Source organism: Megalopta genalis, chromosome 5 (genome assembly GCF_051020955.1).
Source record: "Megalopta genalis isolate 19385.01 chromosome 5, iyMegGena1_principal, whole genome shotgun sequence".
Classification (NCBI taxonomy): Eukaryota; Metazoa; Arthropoda; class Insecta; order Hymenoptera; family Halictidae; genus Megalopta; species Megalopta genalis.
Window position 1 is genome coordinate 18446171 of NC_135017.1, and position 20383 is coordinate 18466553.

At 41.5% G+C, this 20383-nt stretch overlaps 1 protein-coding gene across 3 annotated transcripts in view; it reads left to right on the top strand.

Moving 5' to 3' along the window:
- The window catches only part of LOC117220438 (very long chain fatty acid elongase AAEL008004), a 91382-nt gene that overhangs the window by 18067 nt on the left and 52932 nt on the right, over positions 1–20383 (top strand). The window contains exon 1 of one of the 3 annotated variants that reach the window (XM_033470398.2): positions 10512–11138. The exons of 1 other annotated variant lie outside the window; for it this stretch is intronic. The gene's annotated coding sequence lies outside the window, so the exon portion shown is untranslated. Of the gene's footprint in view, positions 1–10511; positions 11139–20383 lie in introns of those variants that run through there. One more of the 3 variants, XM_033470394.2, reaches the window with a different exon arrangement.

Sequence of the window (20383 nt, forward strand, 5' to 3'; positions counted from 1 at the left end):
TCGAAGGAGTTTTGGCACGCTGGCTCCTCTTTGTTTCTCTCTTTCTCTATCTCTCTGTCTGTCTTTCTCTCTCTTTCCCCCTCTCTCTCTCTCTCTTTCTCTTTCTCTTTCTCTCCGCCTCTTTTTCTCATTTTCTGGCAAGACCTTAAACAACGATCAATATATAATAGTTAAGTGCCGAAAGCTGCGTTTCCATCGAACGTGACGCGACCGGCGAACGTGAGATCACGTCACCGGCCGAAAGCGTTTCGCGCGTTGCGAAACTGTCCCGTGTACACACGCTGGATTTGGCGATCGGTCAAAACCGCATCGGACATTTTTCAACGATGCCGAGGGAGCAGCCTAAATGCGGGACCGCTCGCCGCGGAACTCGGTACAGTAATATTTTCGGGCGAGACTCGCGACGCGGCAATTTTCAACAAACTCCACGGAGTTTATTATTCATCACCCGTACACGATGAACGATAGTGGTATAACAATAATAATAATAATAATTTATGAACAAACTCTAATTTCCATGCACGATCCGCGCGATAAATGATCCGGCGATCGAGCGTTCCGTGGACCGCGAGATCGATCGCGTTAACACGTTCCGTGCCGAGCTTTTTTTACTCGAATCTTCACACTTTGATATTTTACTAAAACTCGATGTATTACGTGCAATTATTCATTCTCGTACACATAACAACGTAACAAAAACTTATCAACGCCCATTCTTGCGGTGGAAATTGATTCTTCGGTTCTACATTTCTTGTAAACAATTTGTTCGGTTCACTAAGTAAACATGCAAGCGTGTACCATGGATGGTACACGTGGCACGGAACGCGTTAATTCGCCGGCGCAAATTTACGTTTAGGCTTGGCCGGTGCATTGCGATAACGATTTCGCAAAAACCCGTCGTGTATAACGTGTGCGAGGTGTCGGTCGGTATATCGGTATCGAATCCGGTGAACCGGCCGCGGCCGGTGTCGAAACCGCGAGTTTCGTTTTTTTTCGATGGGAAAAATCGGCGCCGCGCGACAAGCTCGCGACCGATCCGGTGAACGGAAAGCAGGATCGCGAATTGAAAAGGGCTCCGAAAGCAACCGAAATGTTCCGCGCAGACTCTGATTACGGATAGACGATCGTTAAGAATCATTGTAAATTTGTTTGCAACTGTTGGGATTATGGGTGAGCCAGAGTATAAACAGATAACGGGTAACGTAACCCGGGTTGAGGACCGGAGCTTGTCTTCGTATGTTTATCTTTCCACTTGCAGATAACGATATTATTATATTCTAATATTTTTATATTCTTATATTGTTATATTCTTATATTGTTATATTCTAATATTGTTATATTCTAATATTGTTATATTCTAATATTATTACATTATAATATTATTACATTCTAATATTATTATATCCTAATATTATTATATTCTAATATTATTATATTCTAATATTATTATTTTCTAATATTATTATATTCTAATATTATTATATTCTAATATTATTACATTCTAATATTATTACATTCTAATATTATTACATTCTAATATTATTATATTCTAATATTATTATATTCTAATATTATTATTTTCTAACATTATTATATTCTAATATTATTATATTCTAATATTATTATATTCTAATATTATTATATTCTAATATTATTACATTCTAATATTATTACATTCTAATATTATTACATTCTAATATTATTATATTCTAATATTATTATATTCTAATATTATTACATTCTAATATTATTACATTCTAATATTATTATATTCTAATATTATTACATTCTAATATTATTGCATTCTAATATTATTATATTCTAATATTATTGCAAATTTTAATATCGCAGATTCTAATATTATTGCAAATTTTAATATCGCAGATTCTCCTATCATTGTAAATGTAACGTTTAATGATCCACGCGTAACCGTATAAGTAACGCCTTATTAAAAACGAAAGAAAAGACGACTCTTTTAATATCGATTGTCACGGTGACTATGATTATCGTTTCCGCTGGGAATCGTGCGAAACAGTGTAATCGCTGTCGAAACGCTTTCGTAATGCCCATTGTAATGATGCCTGTAACGCTAGGCCGCGATCTAAACGCTCGCGTTTGTTGCATTCATTAATCTGACCTGGAGCTATGAACTTTTTTTCACGGCGGAATATATGAAAATCTTGCGAATCGAACAGGAAACGGCCGTCACATTTGTGTGATGTAATTAACGTCTCGGATTGCGCGGAAGAGCGCATCATTTTAGGGAAGAGGAGGGGTGCGACCGTTCGAGCAGCTCGCGACTCGTTTTTTGTAATTACCGATTGTTTATTGCTATGAGAACGAGCCGCGAGGAGCAATCCTCTCTTCGATTCCCGAATTGCGGTAATTTTTGTGCACAAGCTGAAGGAAAATTAGGGAGAATTTAACACGGCGTCGAAAAGACGCTGCTTTGTGCAAAATGTGAGAAATGTGAAAATTGTTATCGCCATATCGTTTTTTGTAATTACCGATTGTTTATTGCTATGAGAACGAGCCGCGAGGAGCAATCGTGTCTTCGATTCCCGAATTGAGGTAATTTTTGTGCACAAGCTGAAGGAAAATTAGGGAGAATTTAACACGGCGTCGAAAAGACGCTGCTTTGTGCAAAATGTGAGAAATGTGAAAATTGTTATCGCCATATCGTTTTTTGTAATTACCGATTGTTTATTGCTAGGAGAACGAGCCGCGAGGAGCAATCGTGTCTTCGATTCCCGAATTGCGTCCATTTTTGTGCACAAGCTGAAGGAAAATTAGGGAGAATTTGCTCGAAACGGTCGACGGCGAAAATGATTATCGCCACGAAATAAAACAGGTTTTTTCTCGGCCGGCTGAGACAAAATATGAACACGCTGACATTCACAGCCTTTCCGGAATAAGAGATCCATCGATCAACTCGGAAGCGTTCTCTCGTTCCACTGACACAAGACGTCTGAATCTCTGTTCCGGTAAATTCTTGCTCGCGGCGAGGTGATCCTCGAGGATACGAGTCTTCGTCTAACTGTAAAAAAAGGAGGCTCTCTCTATCTCTCTCCCTCTCTCTCTTTTTTTCTCTTTCTCTGTTTTTATCTCTTGATTGCCACTTGACCATCGATCGAACGTTCGCCGAACTTCTTCTCGATTCCTAGAAAAACCATCGCTTCTGCTCCGACGTTCGTTTCTCGGTCGCCATAATGGAATGGCTCGATTAATGCTACCATCGTCGGTTTCGAGATTCTGCAGAGAGAGATTCTGCATAGGTTCCCCCTTGCATTGTTTACGGGCGACGTTTTCGCAAAGCGCAGAGCTCTATTGTAAATCAATCGGTGACAGAGCATAAAAACTGCAGCTGGAACGACCGGACACGACTGGATCCTCGATAGTGGAGATTTATCGGCAGAACAACTGCTAATAGCGAGCTTTTAAAAGGCGAACCTTTTTTCGTACGGTGATGCAGAAAGAAGAATTTTCGATCGCCAAGAAATAGACAAGCGATGGAAAGTCGTTTCTTTACACGCGAATTTTCGGAGCAATTTTAATGGATATATTTGGATGAAATTCGTTGAAACTCTGATTCAGATTAATCGATTAATATTAATTGATATTTTGATTAAAATTAATTGCTATTTTTATTCTATTGAAATTCTGATTACAATTCATTGAAATCTTGATGAAAATCAATTGGAAGTTCTGATTAAAATCAACCGAAATCCTGATCAAAAAATCAATTGGAAATTCTGATTGGAATCAATTGAAATCTTGATCGAAATCGATTGGAAATTCTGATTAAAATCAAATGGAAATTCTGATCAAAAAATCAATTGGAAATTCTGATTAAAATTCATTGAAATCTTGATGAAAATCAATTGGAAGTTCTGATTAAAATCAAATGGAAATTCTGATCAAAAAATCAATTGGAAATTCTGATTAGAATCAATTGAAATCTTGATCGAAATCAATTGGAAATTCTGATTAAAATCAACCGAAATCCTGATCAAAAAATCAATTGGAAATTCTGATTAAAATTCATTGAAATCTTGATGAAAATCAATTGGAAGTTCTGATTAAAATCAAATGGAAATTCTGATCAAAAAATCAATTGGAAATTCTGATTAGAATCAATTGAAATCTTGATCGAAATCAATTGGAAATTCTGATTAAAATCAACCGAAATCCTGATCAAAAAATCAATTGGAAATTCTGATTGGGATCAATTGAAATCTTGATCGAAATCAATTGGAAATTCTGATTAAAATCAAATGGAAATTCTGATTAAAATCAACTCCTTAAACGTTCTTAAAGCACATCGATTTCCATCTTTTACAATCGGGGTGCGCCGGTTCGCGACGTTCATTACGAAATCCGTGCCGATCAGTGTGAACGAATTACGATTTGTCATTTACGTAAGAAAGTTATTACGTTTCCGAGCGTTTTTCTCGCACGACATAATGTGTACATAATGTGTACCGCGTTGCAATTTTTCCGAAGCTGTTTTTTCTCGCGAAGGTTCGTAACCATCTCCTCGCGGCCGACGATGGTGTTTTTTGCCTGTGATCGACATGTGTCGCTCATAGCTAAACTACCGGGCAATTATCGGCTCACTTTTATCCCCGCGATTGGAAACTTGTAAACGCGTCACGCTGTGTATCGGATAACAACGACGTCGCACAATGGAGCATATAGTTGCGAAGTTCATTCACGATAATAATTAACGATGAATCTGTAATAATAAAGAATGAAATTAATAATAATGTAGAATGAGTTGCACAATAATATAATAATAAAGAATGAAATTAATAATAATGTAGAATGAATTGCACAATAATATAATAATAAATAATGAAATGAATAATAATAAAGAATGAAATTGATAATAATGTAGAATGAAATTAATAATAATATAGAATGAGTTGCACGATAATAATAATAAAGAATGAAATTAATAATAATGTAGAATGAGTTGTGTTGGGATCATGGAATGAAAATGAATAATAATAAAGAATGAAATTAATAATAATGTAGAATGAGTTGTGTTGGGATTATGGAATGAAAATGAATAATAATAAAGAATGAAATTAATAATAATGTAGAATGAGTTGTGTTGGGATTATGGAATGAAAATGAATAATAATAAGGAATGAAATTAATAATAATGTAGAATGAGTTGTGTTGGGATCATGGAATGAAAATGAATAATAATAAAGAATGAAATTAATAATAATGTAGAATGAGAGATTAATTTTTGTTCGAGGCTAAAATTTCAACAAGTTGCACAATAATAATAATAAAGAATGAAATGAATAATAAAAGAGAATGAAATGAATAATAATACAGAATGAAATGAATAATAAAAGATAATGAAATGAATAATAATACAGAATGAAATGAATAATAAAAGAGAATGAAATGATTAATAATAAAGAACGAATTGCATAATCATAAAGAATGAAATGAATAATAATAAAGAACGAATTGCATAATCATAAAGAATGAAATGAATAATAATAAAGAATGAATTGCACGATAACAAAGAATGAGATTAGTAATAATAAAGAACGAAATGAATAATAATAGTGAGGGATCGAATTAACGGAGAACGAAAATATAACAAAAATTCGAACATTAATTGCAAAAATTCCTCGACTTTGACGGGATTTCGTCGCTTTGGCCCACCGCGCGAGGTCGACAACGTGGGAAGCCAACGATCCTGGTTACACTGAGCCGAATGATCCATGGATCCTCGACGGCAATCAACATCCGCGATCGGTCCAAGATCCAACAAGTGTGCCTCACACGCGGATCGATCGGCGAACGATCGAGGAACGCGTGGGCGTCGCGCTCACGGCCGGCCGTCGTTTCCAAAACATCCGACGTTTTCACGTTCGAACACGTTCGCGGACGCGTGACTCGGGGACAGCTTTTGTGTTCGTATATTGAGAAATTTCAATGTGCTCGTTCGGACCATGAAATTAAGCCGCGTAATTAGAGCCGGCCGCGGTTAAAATTAAGCGACGATTGCGGCGGCGCGCTATTAAAAGATCAGAACAATTTTCGAGCGGACAATTGCCGACCTTCGAACCGTCGTAACATTCTCGATAAAAGTGGGAGGATGGTCTACGAAGGCTCGTTTCGAAGGGCGGAACCTCCACTATTCAACCGTGTATTGTTTTTGTCGGAAGCGTTTCTCGGTTCGTTGTAATCGATTTTACAAGGTCGAACGGTTGCGTTGCTGGTGATAACGCGCCGCTCCTCGGTCGGATCCGAATGAAAAACGCTGGACAGAAATCGCGCGGGAATGTTTCGATCCTCGATAGCCCGTTTCAAAGGTCAGGCTTTCTTTGACTAAATACGTGAAATTAGTGGCATCTTTTTTCAAGCGTTCTTCGGTTGCCGCCATTCACGAAACCATCCGTTCGATAATGAACGCAAGAGTCGCCGTTACAGGACGAAATCGTTGACATTCGAATCAGCGTAAGTTCGTTAAAACAGATCGTACGACGATCTACGCGAGCTCATTTCAACGGCCGAAGTTTCTGCTTCGTATCCCCGTGTCGCGTATTCGAAATACTTTCTTCGTTCTCTCGCAAAAAATTATTCAAGTCCGCAAGCACCTATGATCGACCATGATCCGACGCCTTTCGTTCGAACGGCGATAAAATGACGGGAAAAAATCGTACGTTGATTTTTTGACGGCCATCGTAAAGCGGAGAGTTCCGTCTGCAAGACAGTTACAGAAAAGATCGCGAGAAAAAATTTCATCGACCATGTAGAAGCGTTCGAAGTCGACCGTAATAGGGCCTCGCCGCTTCGGTTTCCCTCGTCGATCCTATTATTCGTCGCGCGTGTCGCAACGTCGAGGAAATGGCCCCACAAAGTTGCGGAAAAGATATTAGAAACCTTCGAAACGGTACTTTGAACCGTGATAGAACGTCGTTATCCCATTGTAATTAAACGCGGTTGCGCAACTGGGACGGGGAACACATGTTACACGTTCCTGGGCTCACGTTCGCCGGTTCCGGCCACGATTATGGCAACATCTTTGCTCACCTTGATCACGGAGGATCAATGATCTTCCGTTCGATACGAACGCCCTCGAATCTTCAGAATCTCGACAAGTTGAACGTAAAAAATGCGAAACCGCGGGTCGATGTAAGAACGAATACAGTAATGTCTCCCTTACTGACGCTCAGATTGTCCACTAAAATGGCCTTGCGGCTCGTTTTTATAATTGTGGACAATTTATAACTATAAAAATAAACCGCAAGGCTCGAACAATCGTATCTACTCTCCCCAGATTGTCCATTTTCGTGCGCAATCTGGGCGTCAATTAGAGAGACATTACTGTATTTCTTGATTTTATCGAGATCCGAATTTAATATATTATTATGTATACATTTAATATCTAATGTCATATATTGTATGATATTATATTGTTATATATTATTATATAATAATTAATATAATATTGGAACATAATATTGGCCCAGGAGTAAAGTCTGACTACGATAAGTTCTCTCTAATTGACGCTCAGCTCGTACAGAAAATTGGACAATTTGGGGAGAGGAGATGCGATTGTTCGAGCCTTGCGGCTCGTTTTTATAATTGTAGATAATTTATAACTATAAAAATAAACCACAAGGCTCTAACAATCGTATCTCCTCTTCCTCAATTGTCCCTTTTTGTGAGACATTACTGTATTTCTTAATTTTATCGAGATCTGAATTTAATATATTATTATATATACATTTAATATTTAATGTCATATATTATATAATATTATATTGTTATATATTATTATATAATATTATATTGTTATATATTATTATATAATAATTAATATAATATTGGAACATAATATTGGCCCAGGAGTAAAGTCTGACTACGATAAGTTCTCTCTAATTGACGCTCAGCTCGCACAGAAAATTGGACAATTTGGGGAGAGGAGATGCGATTGTTCGAGCCTTGCGGCTCGTTTCTATAATTGTGGACAAATTGTAACTATAAAAATAAACCGCAAGGCTCTAACAATCGTATCTCCTCTTCCTCAATTGTCCCTTTTTGTGAGACATTACTGTATTTCTTAATTTTATCGAGATCTGAATTTAATATATTATTATATATACATTTAATATTTAATGTCATATATTATATAATATTATATTGTTATATATTATTATATAATATTATATTGTTATATATTATTATATAATAATTAATATAATATTGGAACATAATATTGGCCCAGGAGTAAAGTCTGACTACAATAAGTTCTCTCTAATTGACGCTCAGCTCGTACAGAAAATTGGGCAATTTGGGGAGAGGAGATGCGATTGTTCGAGCCTTGCGGCTCGTTCTTATAATTGTAGATAATTTATAACTATAAAAATAAACCACAAGGCTCTAACAATCGTATCTCCTCTTCCTCAATTGTCCCTTTTTGTGCGCAATCTGTGCGTCAATTAGAGAGACATTACTGTAGATCGTATATCTGGATGAATAATTAATCGAACGAATAATCATACGCGTTAAATGCAAGAGAAAAGAATCCAGCGATGCTGTGCCATGATTTTCGGCCGATCGAACATGTTCGGAATGAAAAATCGTTGTTTTCTGGTGCGTCGCGATCGCGCTGGAAAATTTACATTTTGCACGAGGAGCCGCGGTCTAGTTGCAAATCGATGTGACTCCTGAACCCGTGGGAAACGATCGAACCCGATCTGATGGTCGTTCAAATCGGGCTCCATTGTCACATACTCGCGTCACGTAAGAAACGCCAGGGTAAACACCGTCGTCGTCGTTGTTGTGTGCTACAATTGTCGTCGGCTGCATCTATTTGTTTCGGCTCCGGCCGGTCAACGTAATCTTCGCTGGGAACTATGCGAAGCGGCCACGATTAACACACAAGTGATTTATTAAATGTTCCGTTTTTGTTCTTCCGTCGCGACCTATTAACTTTGTCTTGTGTTCTGCGCGCGTAACGTGTTTTTCCTCCCGATCGCCCGGAGTCGCATAAGAGCGGTTTATTTCCGACGTGGTGACCAATGGAAACTGCTACACCAGAAATAATGTGTGCACGCGCTGAGACCCGCATGCACGGCCGATCTATTGCGATGCGTCGCGACGGCTGCGAAAAAAAAGAGGAAAAAAAACAGCAACAGGAAACAGAAGATCGACGGTCGATTAGCAAATGGGTTCGAGCGAAATTGCCCGGCGCGTTCTTATCTGGCTCGCGTTATCGTGGGGTTCAAATGGAATGGAATTGTGAGCCGACGACGAGCTCTCTCGCGGTTGTGCATCGAATGTTTCGAGAAATTAAGGAGACGTCAGAACCATCCGACGAACGAACCTAATGCCGGTCACGTGTATGCTCGTATACTTATCGCTTTGATGGCTGCTCGGCGGAATTATGGCGTGGAGAAATGCTGGATAAAAATTGGCCGACTTCGACCGACGGTGACTCCGCGAGAAATCGTCGCAGGACGATGACCATCTTTTCGAATTGAAGCTTGAAATCTCGGCTTTAAGATGGTGTTTCTGGATTCGAATTTTGACGCACCCTCGCCGCTGTGACCCCTTAAATGCAAGGACCATTTTTCTAACAGTTTGCGCGAGACCGCGTTCGTCGCGTTGGACATGGTCGAATTTGACAGAATGCACGGATCTTGCAAAATTTTTTCCAGAGATGCCGTTTCCATAGAAGTAAAGCTCGATTCTTCCTCTTTAATTTAAGGTGAATGGAACCTCGCTGCGATTTTTTCTCGCGAAGTTACAGCACTTGCGAGTAACCCTTCCATTCTCAGCCTGAGATCAGAGCTTGCATCGGAACGGGGTAACTTCGAAGTGCTGTAACTTCGCGAGAAAAAATCGCAGCTTCGTTCCCTTTCTTCCAAAATAAAGGTGAAGAATCGCCCTTCGTTCCACCGTAAACGGCGTCTCCGAGAAAAATTTCCCGTGCATCTTGTCGAGCTACGAAATGACCGACGCAAGTCGCTTTGTCGTCGCAAGCTCCGATCTGTCGAAAATCCGCGAGCATCGCCGCGCAAAAACTCCGAAAGCTCCGTTGGACCACCGACGCAGCGACTGAAAGGGTGCTCGGTGAACATAAAGGGGTGCGCTCGGAGCACCCCGTCGCGTAAATCGGGCGGAACCGCGCTCTACATCCGGCAGGAACGCGTTGAACTTGGGATCGAGCGATCGCGACATGTCGCGCAAAGGTTGAACGCGAGCGGACGCGAAATCGTGGCCGACAGAGAAAGAAAGACAGAAAGAAAGAAAACGCTAGACAGATATAGTGTCGCGACCGCCGGTAGACCCAAACCCAAACACGTTCCGCCTGTTGGTTCTCGTTCGCAGGTGAGCGAAGGTGTGCGACGAGGAGCGGCGCGAGCGCGCGCGCGCACGAGCGCGAGCTCCCGCGTCGACGTCCGAAGGACCGACCGGCAAAAGGTAGGAGGGATGCGGTACCAATATGGCGGCTCGGTTAAAAGCAATCCACTTGGCAAAGCGCTGTCAGTCCGCGACTAGGCACGGCGGTAGCGTGTTCGTTCGTACACGAGTTCGAGACCGAGATCGGGGCGCCGCCGACAATAATATTAATAATAATAGCAACAACGATAATAATATTAATAATAATCGTGGTCGTCGAGGTCAACAGCGGCGAGGTTCGAAGAGACGTCGCTTCCGCTCGAGTTGTTCCGCGGACCAGGATCGCCGAGGCCGGATCGAAGACGAAGATCGTCGCCGCCTGTGATCGATAGATCCGCTCGCGATCGGACAGACCGTCGTGCCATCTCGCGCTCTCTCTCTCTCTCTCGACGATCGCGTTCCCGAGAATTCCGGAATTTCTTCTTCTCGAGATTGCTTCGAGGTGATCGATCCGTCGCGTCGCCCGATTTCCGCGGATCGACTCGACGATCGTCGTCGCGCGCGCAGATACGATCGATCAAAGGATCCCGGAGATCGTCCCCTGGATCGAGAGTGATTCGACGAGACTGGTCCTGGTCCAGAGAGTGTGTGTTCGATTTCGGAGCCGATTTTACGCGCCACAGATCCTCCAGGCTTGTTGCCGTTGTCGTCGTTGCTGTCTCGTTGCTGTTGCCGATCCAGCCGAGCACTACTCCTCGGTAAGTGAAGAAAGTCGAGTTGCCCGTCGACCGCAGCAGACTCCCGATTAGAAACACCGCAGACTTTGTTTCTCGCTACTGACGTAACCAGACGACCGTCACGCGGAAACGAGACCCGTGTGCACGCCTCTCGACTACTATCGCGGCTCGCTGATCGCGCGACTCCCGCTGATCGCGGCTCGCACGCTCTCAATGAAACCGGAGAGACACACACGCCGACGCTCATTGATTTTCCCTTGCATTTTATCGTCACGTTTTACGACCGCGTTTCCGGCTTCACGGCCGAACCACCGTTTCCTCCTGGTTCTTTCTTTCCTTTTTCTTTTTTCTTCTTTTCTTCTCTCGCCGCGCCGGTAGTACGTTCGTCGCCGCGCGACGCATTCTGGCGAACGTCGCGACGCTCTTTCTGGCTCGCTTCGCGGATCTACGCTGCGATTTCGACGGGTTTTTCATGCGACACGATGCTACGTTGGTTTTAGTAATACCTCGGGCGAATGCGCGAGATTTTGGTGGATGTGCTGATGGATTTTTCGGGGCATCCTTTGTCGGGAATTTTTGTTTAGGCGATTTTTTTCTAGGAATTTCGGTGAATTTGTCGCGGGTCAAATGGTGCGCGTTTAAGCGATTCTTCGTGGAGATTGGGACAGTTTTTTGGGACGAGGGGATGGATCGTTTGAAGCCATTTTCTCGCGCGAATTGCGAAATCGTGTGTGAATTGGATGGTAGGGTTGTTCGAGAGAATTTTCATGGGAATTTCGGTGAATTTGTCGCGAGTTATAAATGCTGCTCGTTTAAAAGCGATTTTTCGAGGAGATTGGGACATTTTTTGGGACGAGTGGATGGATCGTTTGAAGCCATTTTCTCGCGCGAATTGCGAAATCGTGTGTGAATTGATTGGTAGGGCCGTTCGAGAGAATTTTCATGGGAATTTCGGTGAATTTGTCGCAGGTCAAATGGTGCTTCGTTTAAGCGATTTTTCGTTGAGATTGGGACAGATTTTGGGACGAGGGGATGGCTCGTTTGAAGCCATTTTCTCGCGCGAATTGCGAAATTGTGTGTGAATTGATTGGTAGGGCCGTTCGAGAGAATTTTCATAGAAATTTCGATGAATCTGTCGCAGGTCAAATGGTGCTTCGTTTAAGCGATTTTTCGTTGAGATTGGGACAGATTTTGGGACGAGGGGATGGATCGTTCGAAACCATTTTCTCGCGCGAATTACGAAATCGTAGAGTTCACACAGGCCCCACGAAGTCGAGTAAAAGTCGGTTCTTCGGTTCTTGTCTTCGACGGTGGTGGGCCCATTCGTGAATCGATTGTTCGTTTCTGTTTACAAGCCGAGGAGAATTTACAAATCGGCGAGAATTCACTGCAAACGATTCAGATAATTAAACAAATAACTGTATACACACCGTAGAAATCGAGTCGGAGAGTTCACACGGGCCCAACGAAGTCGAGTAAAAGTCGGTTCTTCGGTTCTCCGTCTTTGACGGTGGTGGGCCCATTCATGAATCGATTGTTCGTTTCTGTTTACAAGCCGAGGAGAATTTACAAATCGGCGAGAATTCACTGCAAACGATTCAGATAATTAAACAAATAACTGTATACACACCGTAGAAATCGAGTCGGAGAGTTCACACGGGCCCCACGAAGTCGAGTAAAAGTCGGTTCTTCGGTTCTCCGTCTTTGACGGTGGTGGGCCCATTCGTGAATCGATTGTTCGTTTCTGTTTACAAGCCGAGGAAAATTTACAAATCGGCGAGAATTCACTGCAAACGATTCAGATAATTAAACAAATAACTGTATACACACCGTAGAAATCGAGTCGGAGAGTTCACACGGGCCCCACGAAGTCGAGTAAAAGTCGGTTCTTCGGATCTTGTCTTCGACGGTGGTGGGCCCATTCGAGAATCGATTGTTCGTTTCTGTTTACAAGCCGAGGAGAATTTACAAATCGGCGAGAATTCACTGCAAACGATTCAGATAATTAAACAAATAACTGTATACACACCGTAGAAATCGAGTCGGAGAGTTCACACAGGCCCCACGAAGTCGAGTAAAAGTCGGTTCTTCGGTTCTCCGTCTTTGACGGTGGTGGGCCCATTCGTGAATCACCCGAGATCTCCTCGATCAGCCGATTTAAGGTTCGGTTCACGTCCGACTTGCTCGTACGGGTGCCGTGTTTCGTCTTCTTCTCTGTCGTCGGCACAGTTTCCGGTATCGTGGTCGATTCGATTCGTTTCGTTTCGTTTCGTAAATTCGATGGCACCCGTCCTGCGTTCCCCATCCTCGTTTTCTCGGTTCAGGGAAACGTTCCTCGCTCGGAGGAACGGCTCCGTCGCTCGTTCACGCATTCGTATTCACCCAGCATCGGGAAAACAATGTGTAGGCCCGCCGTGCACCGTACAAGGAACGCCGACCGTTTCGGGAACCCGACTGTTTTCGGCGAAGCCGATTTGCATCGCGTTCGCTTCTTTATTTCGTTTCGAAACGAACGAACGGCTCTCGAGCTCTCCGATCGTAATAACCCGTTGTTGCTCGTTTTCGGCAGCGGTTGCCGAATGATCCGGCGACTGGACTTTTTTTTACCGTTTAGTAGACTGTAATCATCGGTTCCGCAATCGTGGAATAGTTCGAGATTTTGTTTCCAGCTCGTTCGAATTATTCAAACTATTCTTTTGCTTGTAGGAGAGCGAAATTTCACGATCAGATACGTTGAAAAATATTTGTTCAACCCTTTGCACTCGAGTGATAACTCTGAGACACCATTAAAAAATTGTTACATCACGTTCCAAGATAATTTTTATATTATATAATAGTTCAGATGTAAAAGATTGTTGAAAGTCTAATTGTACGAGTCACGAGATTCAATTTCGTGTGCATAAAATGCACTTTGTCAGATAAAATGGAGATATCGTAAGTCGGAAACATTCATTTAGATTGACAGTTAATAGGCCAGCGGTCGACAAACATTGGCAATCGAAAAGCCGATTAATAGGCCAGCGGTCGATAAGCATTGGCAATCGAAAAGCCGATTAACAGGCTAGCGCGCGATAAAGTGTTAAAATGGCTTCGAGTGCAAAGGGTTAAACAAGAACGCAATTTCGAGATTCGTTTCAGCGTCTGTTATTCTTCGAAGATATTCGCGCGATCGACGGTAAATCGGTGAAATCGATCAACGAAAAGTCCAGCAATGTCTCCCTAATCGACGCTCAGATCGACCACAGAAATGGACAATTTAGGGAGAAGAGAGACGATTATATATATTATTGTACAGTAACGTAATAATAATTAGTATTGCAGTAATAATATGTTACTGCACAGTAATGTCTCCCTAACCGACGCTAAGATCGTGCAGAAAAATGGACAATTTGGGAACAGGAGATACGATTGCTCCAGCTTTGCGCCATGTTTTTGTAATCGTTGACGATCGGTAACTATAAAAACGAGTCGCGAGGCTCGAATTCGCAAGGCTCCACTTCCAAAATTGTTTTCGCGTCAATCGATCAACAATCTGAGCGTCAATTAGGGAGACATTGCTGTAACGGAAAGCAACGAAAAGCTGAAATTCGTAGGTCTTTCCTTTTCTTTTTTATCTTAGTGTGGCGGACCAGACATAAAAAGACACGTCCTTCAAAAGCGGGGTGTACATATGCCTTTTTCGGATTTTCCCGACGCAAGGCGTACACACCCCGATAAAACGATAGAAACGTTGGGACACAGCTTCGGACCATAGGTCCCGGATCACCCCGGTCGGAAAATCTTCGGGAAAGGCCTTCGCCCTTCCCAAGGACTTTCCCTTACCAATAAATACGAGGACCTCTCGACCGAGAAGTCAGTTAGCAAGTTTTCCTCCGACTCTCAACGTGTTCATATTTCTGTATCCTCCGTCACTCGTTTACCTTTACCTTCTCCACACTGTACCTCATCGCCTTTTGTTACAAGTTACATTAAAGTTCTCGTTATATAAAAACCAAAAAAACTCTCGGATTATTTTATATATAAAATATTTATATATTTATATATTATATATAATATATATTATATATTATATATAATATATATTATATATTATATATAATATATATATATATATATATATATATATAATATTATATATAATATATAATATATATTATATATTTTATATATAAATGTCGCAGTAACCCCTGCGACAAATTAGCTTCTAACCTTGAACTATTGTACGCCGAATCGGTTGCCCGTTGTTTCGCCGAACCGCGGTTTTGTTTATTGCCAGCCGCGACACGTACTGCGATCTCCGCAAATTTCGCAATAATTAAACGCGGGTTCGTCGCCGGGGAAGAAGAATTCGTTTAACGACGTCGCGGAATCGTTTCAACGAAATGTCGTTTCCGCCCGCGGACGCGAGCGGCGGTGTTCTGTAACTTCGCAAGGTTAACAAGCTCTCTTGGTTATTGCGAAATTCGAACTAGCGTGTGAAGTGCCCTCTTCGAGATGCATCACGCGATTAGGTGTATCCGAAGGTGAGAGAGCGTCTTTGAAGTTTCGCGCGACGAAAGTGCCCACTCGCGGCAATTGATTACGGGACGAGGATACTCGCGCGGATGTCCGCGCAAAAATGTCTACATTTTGCTGTAGTTCGCTGGAAAACTGTTTCCGCGAGAACGTCTACACGGAAATGTCTGCGTAAAAATAGCTACGTAAACAGTGTTTGCGCAAAATTGATTGCGCAAAAATGTCCACGCGAAGATGTCTACAGAAAAATGTTTGCGCAAAAATGTTTATGCAAAAGTATCTACACACGAGACTGTCTACACAAAAATATCTGCACAAAAATGTCTAGGTAATAAAAATGTTTACACGAAAAGGACGTCTACATAAAGATGTCTACGCGAAAGTATCTATACAAAAATGTCTAGATAATGAAAATGTTTACAGAAAAATACCTACGCAAGAATGTCTACGCAAAAATACGTAATTATTTACGCAAGACTATAGATATTAAAACACTGCAAGATAAAAGTCCATAAGTCCATAAGTCCATTTTGGAAAACCTTGAAAAAATAAATATACAACACCGTTGAAAGATTAATACCTCGCCCTTGAATAAATGGACGCCTAAAACAATGTTCTAGAAAAAAGATTTCTCCGTACAAATGTTCGAAAACGAAGCGAGAATCTCGACGATTTTCTTAACAAAGATCTAGATCGTTAGAGCATCCGAAGCACGACGTTCCGCGCAAATTCGTAAATTTGTAAATTTGTTAAATCGTTAATAAGTGAACGAAGCATCGTCGAACATTTTCGCGAAGGAAATTGTTGCTTCGAATGACCTCAAGAACATCTCGTTTTTCCCCGCTTGTACAATAATTTTCGAACACGCTGTACGGTTCAATACGGCCAAAAAATACCCAAAAATCTCTACTGTTATAGTATTTGTTATACTTACTATATATATATATATATGTATTGAACCGTTTCGCTTGTTTGAAAATTATTGTACAAGCGGGGAAAAACGAGATGTTCTTGAGGTCATTCGAAGCAACAATTATATATTATTATATTATATATATTATATATATATATATATATATATATATATATTATTATATATATATTATATTATTATATATATATATTATTATATTATTATATATATATATATATATATATATATATATATATATATATATATATATATACTACTTATATAATATTTGTTTTACTGTTATAATATAAATATTTGTCTAACGTCATCAGGAGAACCGTAAAAGAAACAATCGGACGCCGTCATCATTTTCATCGATTCGATAGTTCGTTTTTAGTGCGGAGATCCATCGAGATTTCCAGGAGATTCTCGTGCGGCGGTCGATTGTCGATTCGATCCTCGAAGCAAGTCGTCCTTCGCGGGCCCGTGGAACGATCCATAAGGCCCCCCGGACTTCCGTAAAACGAGATTTCGCGGGGATCATGAAATGTCAAGGCCCCGAGAGGGACCGCCGCGCTGCGGCCCGATTAGCATACCCGAAATGTTTTCGAATTCTCCGGACGTCGTCGCCGAGATCGTCATTCCGCTATTAAAACGGCTCCCGGTTCCGCAAAAAACTCCGCGTTCGTATGCGAAACGTTCCGCGATAAGAAAAAAACGTGTGTACAATACCGTTGAAAAAATGTTTGCTCGCTTATCGGGGCCGGACCCGCTCTATCGTCGTCGCAGGGTTTTATGCAGATTTCGCTGTTCGAAAAACCACCGTCGCCACGGGTTCCGCGCTTTTTCTTTTTTTCATCGTTTTTCTTTCCGTTTTCTCTTTTTTCGATCGTCGGGATTCCTGTTCTTTCGTGTCTTTCTTGACGACGGTAAATCGCAGCAGCGAGCAGCTTGAATCGCGGACTTCTCGCGAAAATATCGCGGAACTTTCCGCGAATCTTTTGCGATCTTGCTTCTTTTAATTTTCTAACTTTTTCCGCGGAGTTTTAGATCGAACCGGAATTTATTTAGATAAACATTTATCTGAATTTTACTCGAATAAGGAATCGTTCGAATAGAGAATTATTGGAATGAAGAATTTATATTCGAATAAAGAAGCGTTTGGACGAACAGTGTCTTTGTGTTTCTTGTTTCTTCTTGTAATTTTATAAGTTATTAATAATCATATTAATTGTATATTATATGATTATATTAATTATATTATATATATTATATTATATTATATTATATTATATTATATTATATTATATTATATTATATTATATTAATTATATATTATATAATTATATTAATTCTACATAATTAGAGAGAGAGAGGTAATTACATTAATTAGAACTAATTAAATAACTAGAAAATATATATATATATATATTCGATAAATAAACGAATAGATGGAATAATTTGTGAAGGATTAGATGGAACAATTTACTGCGAAGGCGATTCTATCGACGAAGAGAAATCGTTACGTTAATCCTCCGTGGATTTAAGCGACTGTCAGTCCAAAAATGATGAAAAATCTATCCGGATTCTAAATATTCTGATAGAAAAAGCTGCAGAACAGTCGCGCAAAGAAACTCGACGGCAGAGCAAAAGCAGTATCCGCAATTTCCGTTCTCGGTCCGCGATTATCGCGGCGATTAGGCCTTTCCGAGTCGACTATCGGTGTGTCTGGTGCGCCTAATTGAATCGACAGCACGGCTAATCTCGCGCGCATATTCATGCCGGATCGTTAATAATGCATGTAGTTGCGGTTGTCGTGCGCCGAATGAGACGTCGCGGCGATGACGACGACGACGAGCACGTCTCGCCACCGAATCCAACAAAACGCCGCGACCTCACGCGCACGTTTCCGAACAACCTTCGAACACACGGAAGTTTATCGAGACGTTTCGTGTGCACCGCGCTGAATCATTAATCGTCTTCTCTCGGTCGTGCACCCTCCGTCCGGAGCCGGGCATGTATTATATTCGAGGTTCGACGAAACGGCGCAGGATAGTTAAATTTTTCTCGGTGACACCGTTTACACGCGAACGAAGTTCGATTCTTACTCTTTAATTTAGACAAAAAGAAACTCGGCTGCGATTTTTTTTCACAGAGTTACGGCACCTCGAAGCAACCGTTGCTTTCTTGGCCCGAAGTCGGAGCTTGCGTTGACAGGGTTACTCGACGAAATGCACGGAGCTCGGAAAATTTTTTTCGGGGACGCCGTTTGCAGTCGAACTAAGTTCGATTCTTTCTCTTTAATTTAAAAAAAAAGAAACTCGGCTGCGATTTTTTTTCACAGAGTTACGGCACCTCGAAGCAACCCTTGCTTTCTTCGCACGAAATCGGAGCTTGCGTCGACAGGGTTACTCGACGAAATGCACAGAGCCCGGAAAATTTTTCTCGGTGACACCGTTTACACGCGAACTAAGTTCGATTCTTACGCTTTAATTTAAAAAAAAAAGAAACTCGGCTGCGATTTTTTTTCGCAGAGTTACGGCACCTCGAAGCAACCATTGCTTTCTTCGCACGAAATCGGAGCTTGCGTTGACAGGGTTACTCGACGAAATGCACGGAGCTCGGAAAATTTTTTTCGAGGACGCCGTTTGCAGTCGAACTAAGTTCGATTCTTACTCTTTAATTTAAAAAAAAAGAAACTCGGCTGCGATTTTTTTTCGCAGAGTTTCGGCACCTCGAAGCAACCCTTGCTTTCTTGGCCCGAAATCGGAGCTTGCGTTGACAGGGTTACTCGACGAAATGCACGGAGCTCGGAAAATTTTTTTCGAAGACGCCATTTGCAGTCGAATTAAGTTCGATTCTTACTCTTTAATTTAAAAAAAAAGAAACTCTGCTGCGATTTTTTTTCGCGAAGTTACAGCACTTCGAAGTTACCCTGTTTAATGCAAGTTCCGATTTCATGTTATAGATGGAAGGGTTACTTCAAAGTACTGTAACTTAGCGAGAAAAAATCGCAGCCTCGTTTCTTTTTTTTTATATTAAAGCGGAAGGATCGAACTTCGTGCCTCTGTAAACGACGTTTCTGAAAAAAATTTTGCAAAGTCCGTGCCACTCGTCGAATTTCGTTATTTTCAATATGGCAAACATGGTGTTGCATGCAAATAGTTACAGCGACGAGTATGCGTCGTATATAAAATCGAGTACGAATATCGTAAAGTAGAGGTTTCAAGCTTTAATCTAAAAAAAAGATCGTCGCCCTACGACAATTTTTCGCGTTGTTATCGTCGGTCAAAGTTGGCCAATTTCTGTCGAGAATTTGTCCATGGCAGATTTGGATCACTGTATCGGCTGAGCTCCGAGTGCAAAGGGGTTGATTCAATCGAGCCGCCACAGTTGCCACAAAGTGTACGAAAAATGGAAAACAGCATCGAACTCCTGGCACCGTGATCCAACATCTCCGAGACCGCGAGAAACGGCAGGGTTCCTCTTTAACCTCTATTGATCAAAAGTGCTCGAGCGTGCCAGTGTATCTCGAAAAATTGAATCGGGAATCTTTGAACTCCGAAACCAGGTCAACGAGCCCGAGCTTCTCGCCGCCATTTTGCTAGGGAATTATCGACATGTCCCAGCCGGCGGCAACTTTGAAAAAGCTACTCGGCAAAGTTCTCCGAAGCTCTGCGAAGCTCTACAAAGTTCGTCGAAGCTCTGCGAAGCTTAGCAAAGTTCGTCGAAGCTCTGCGAAGCTCAACAAAGTTCGTCGAAGCTCTGCGAAGCTCAGCAAAGATCTGTGAAGCTCTGCGAAGCTCAGCAAAGTTCTGCTAAGCTCTGTGGAGCCCAG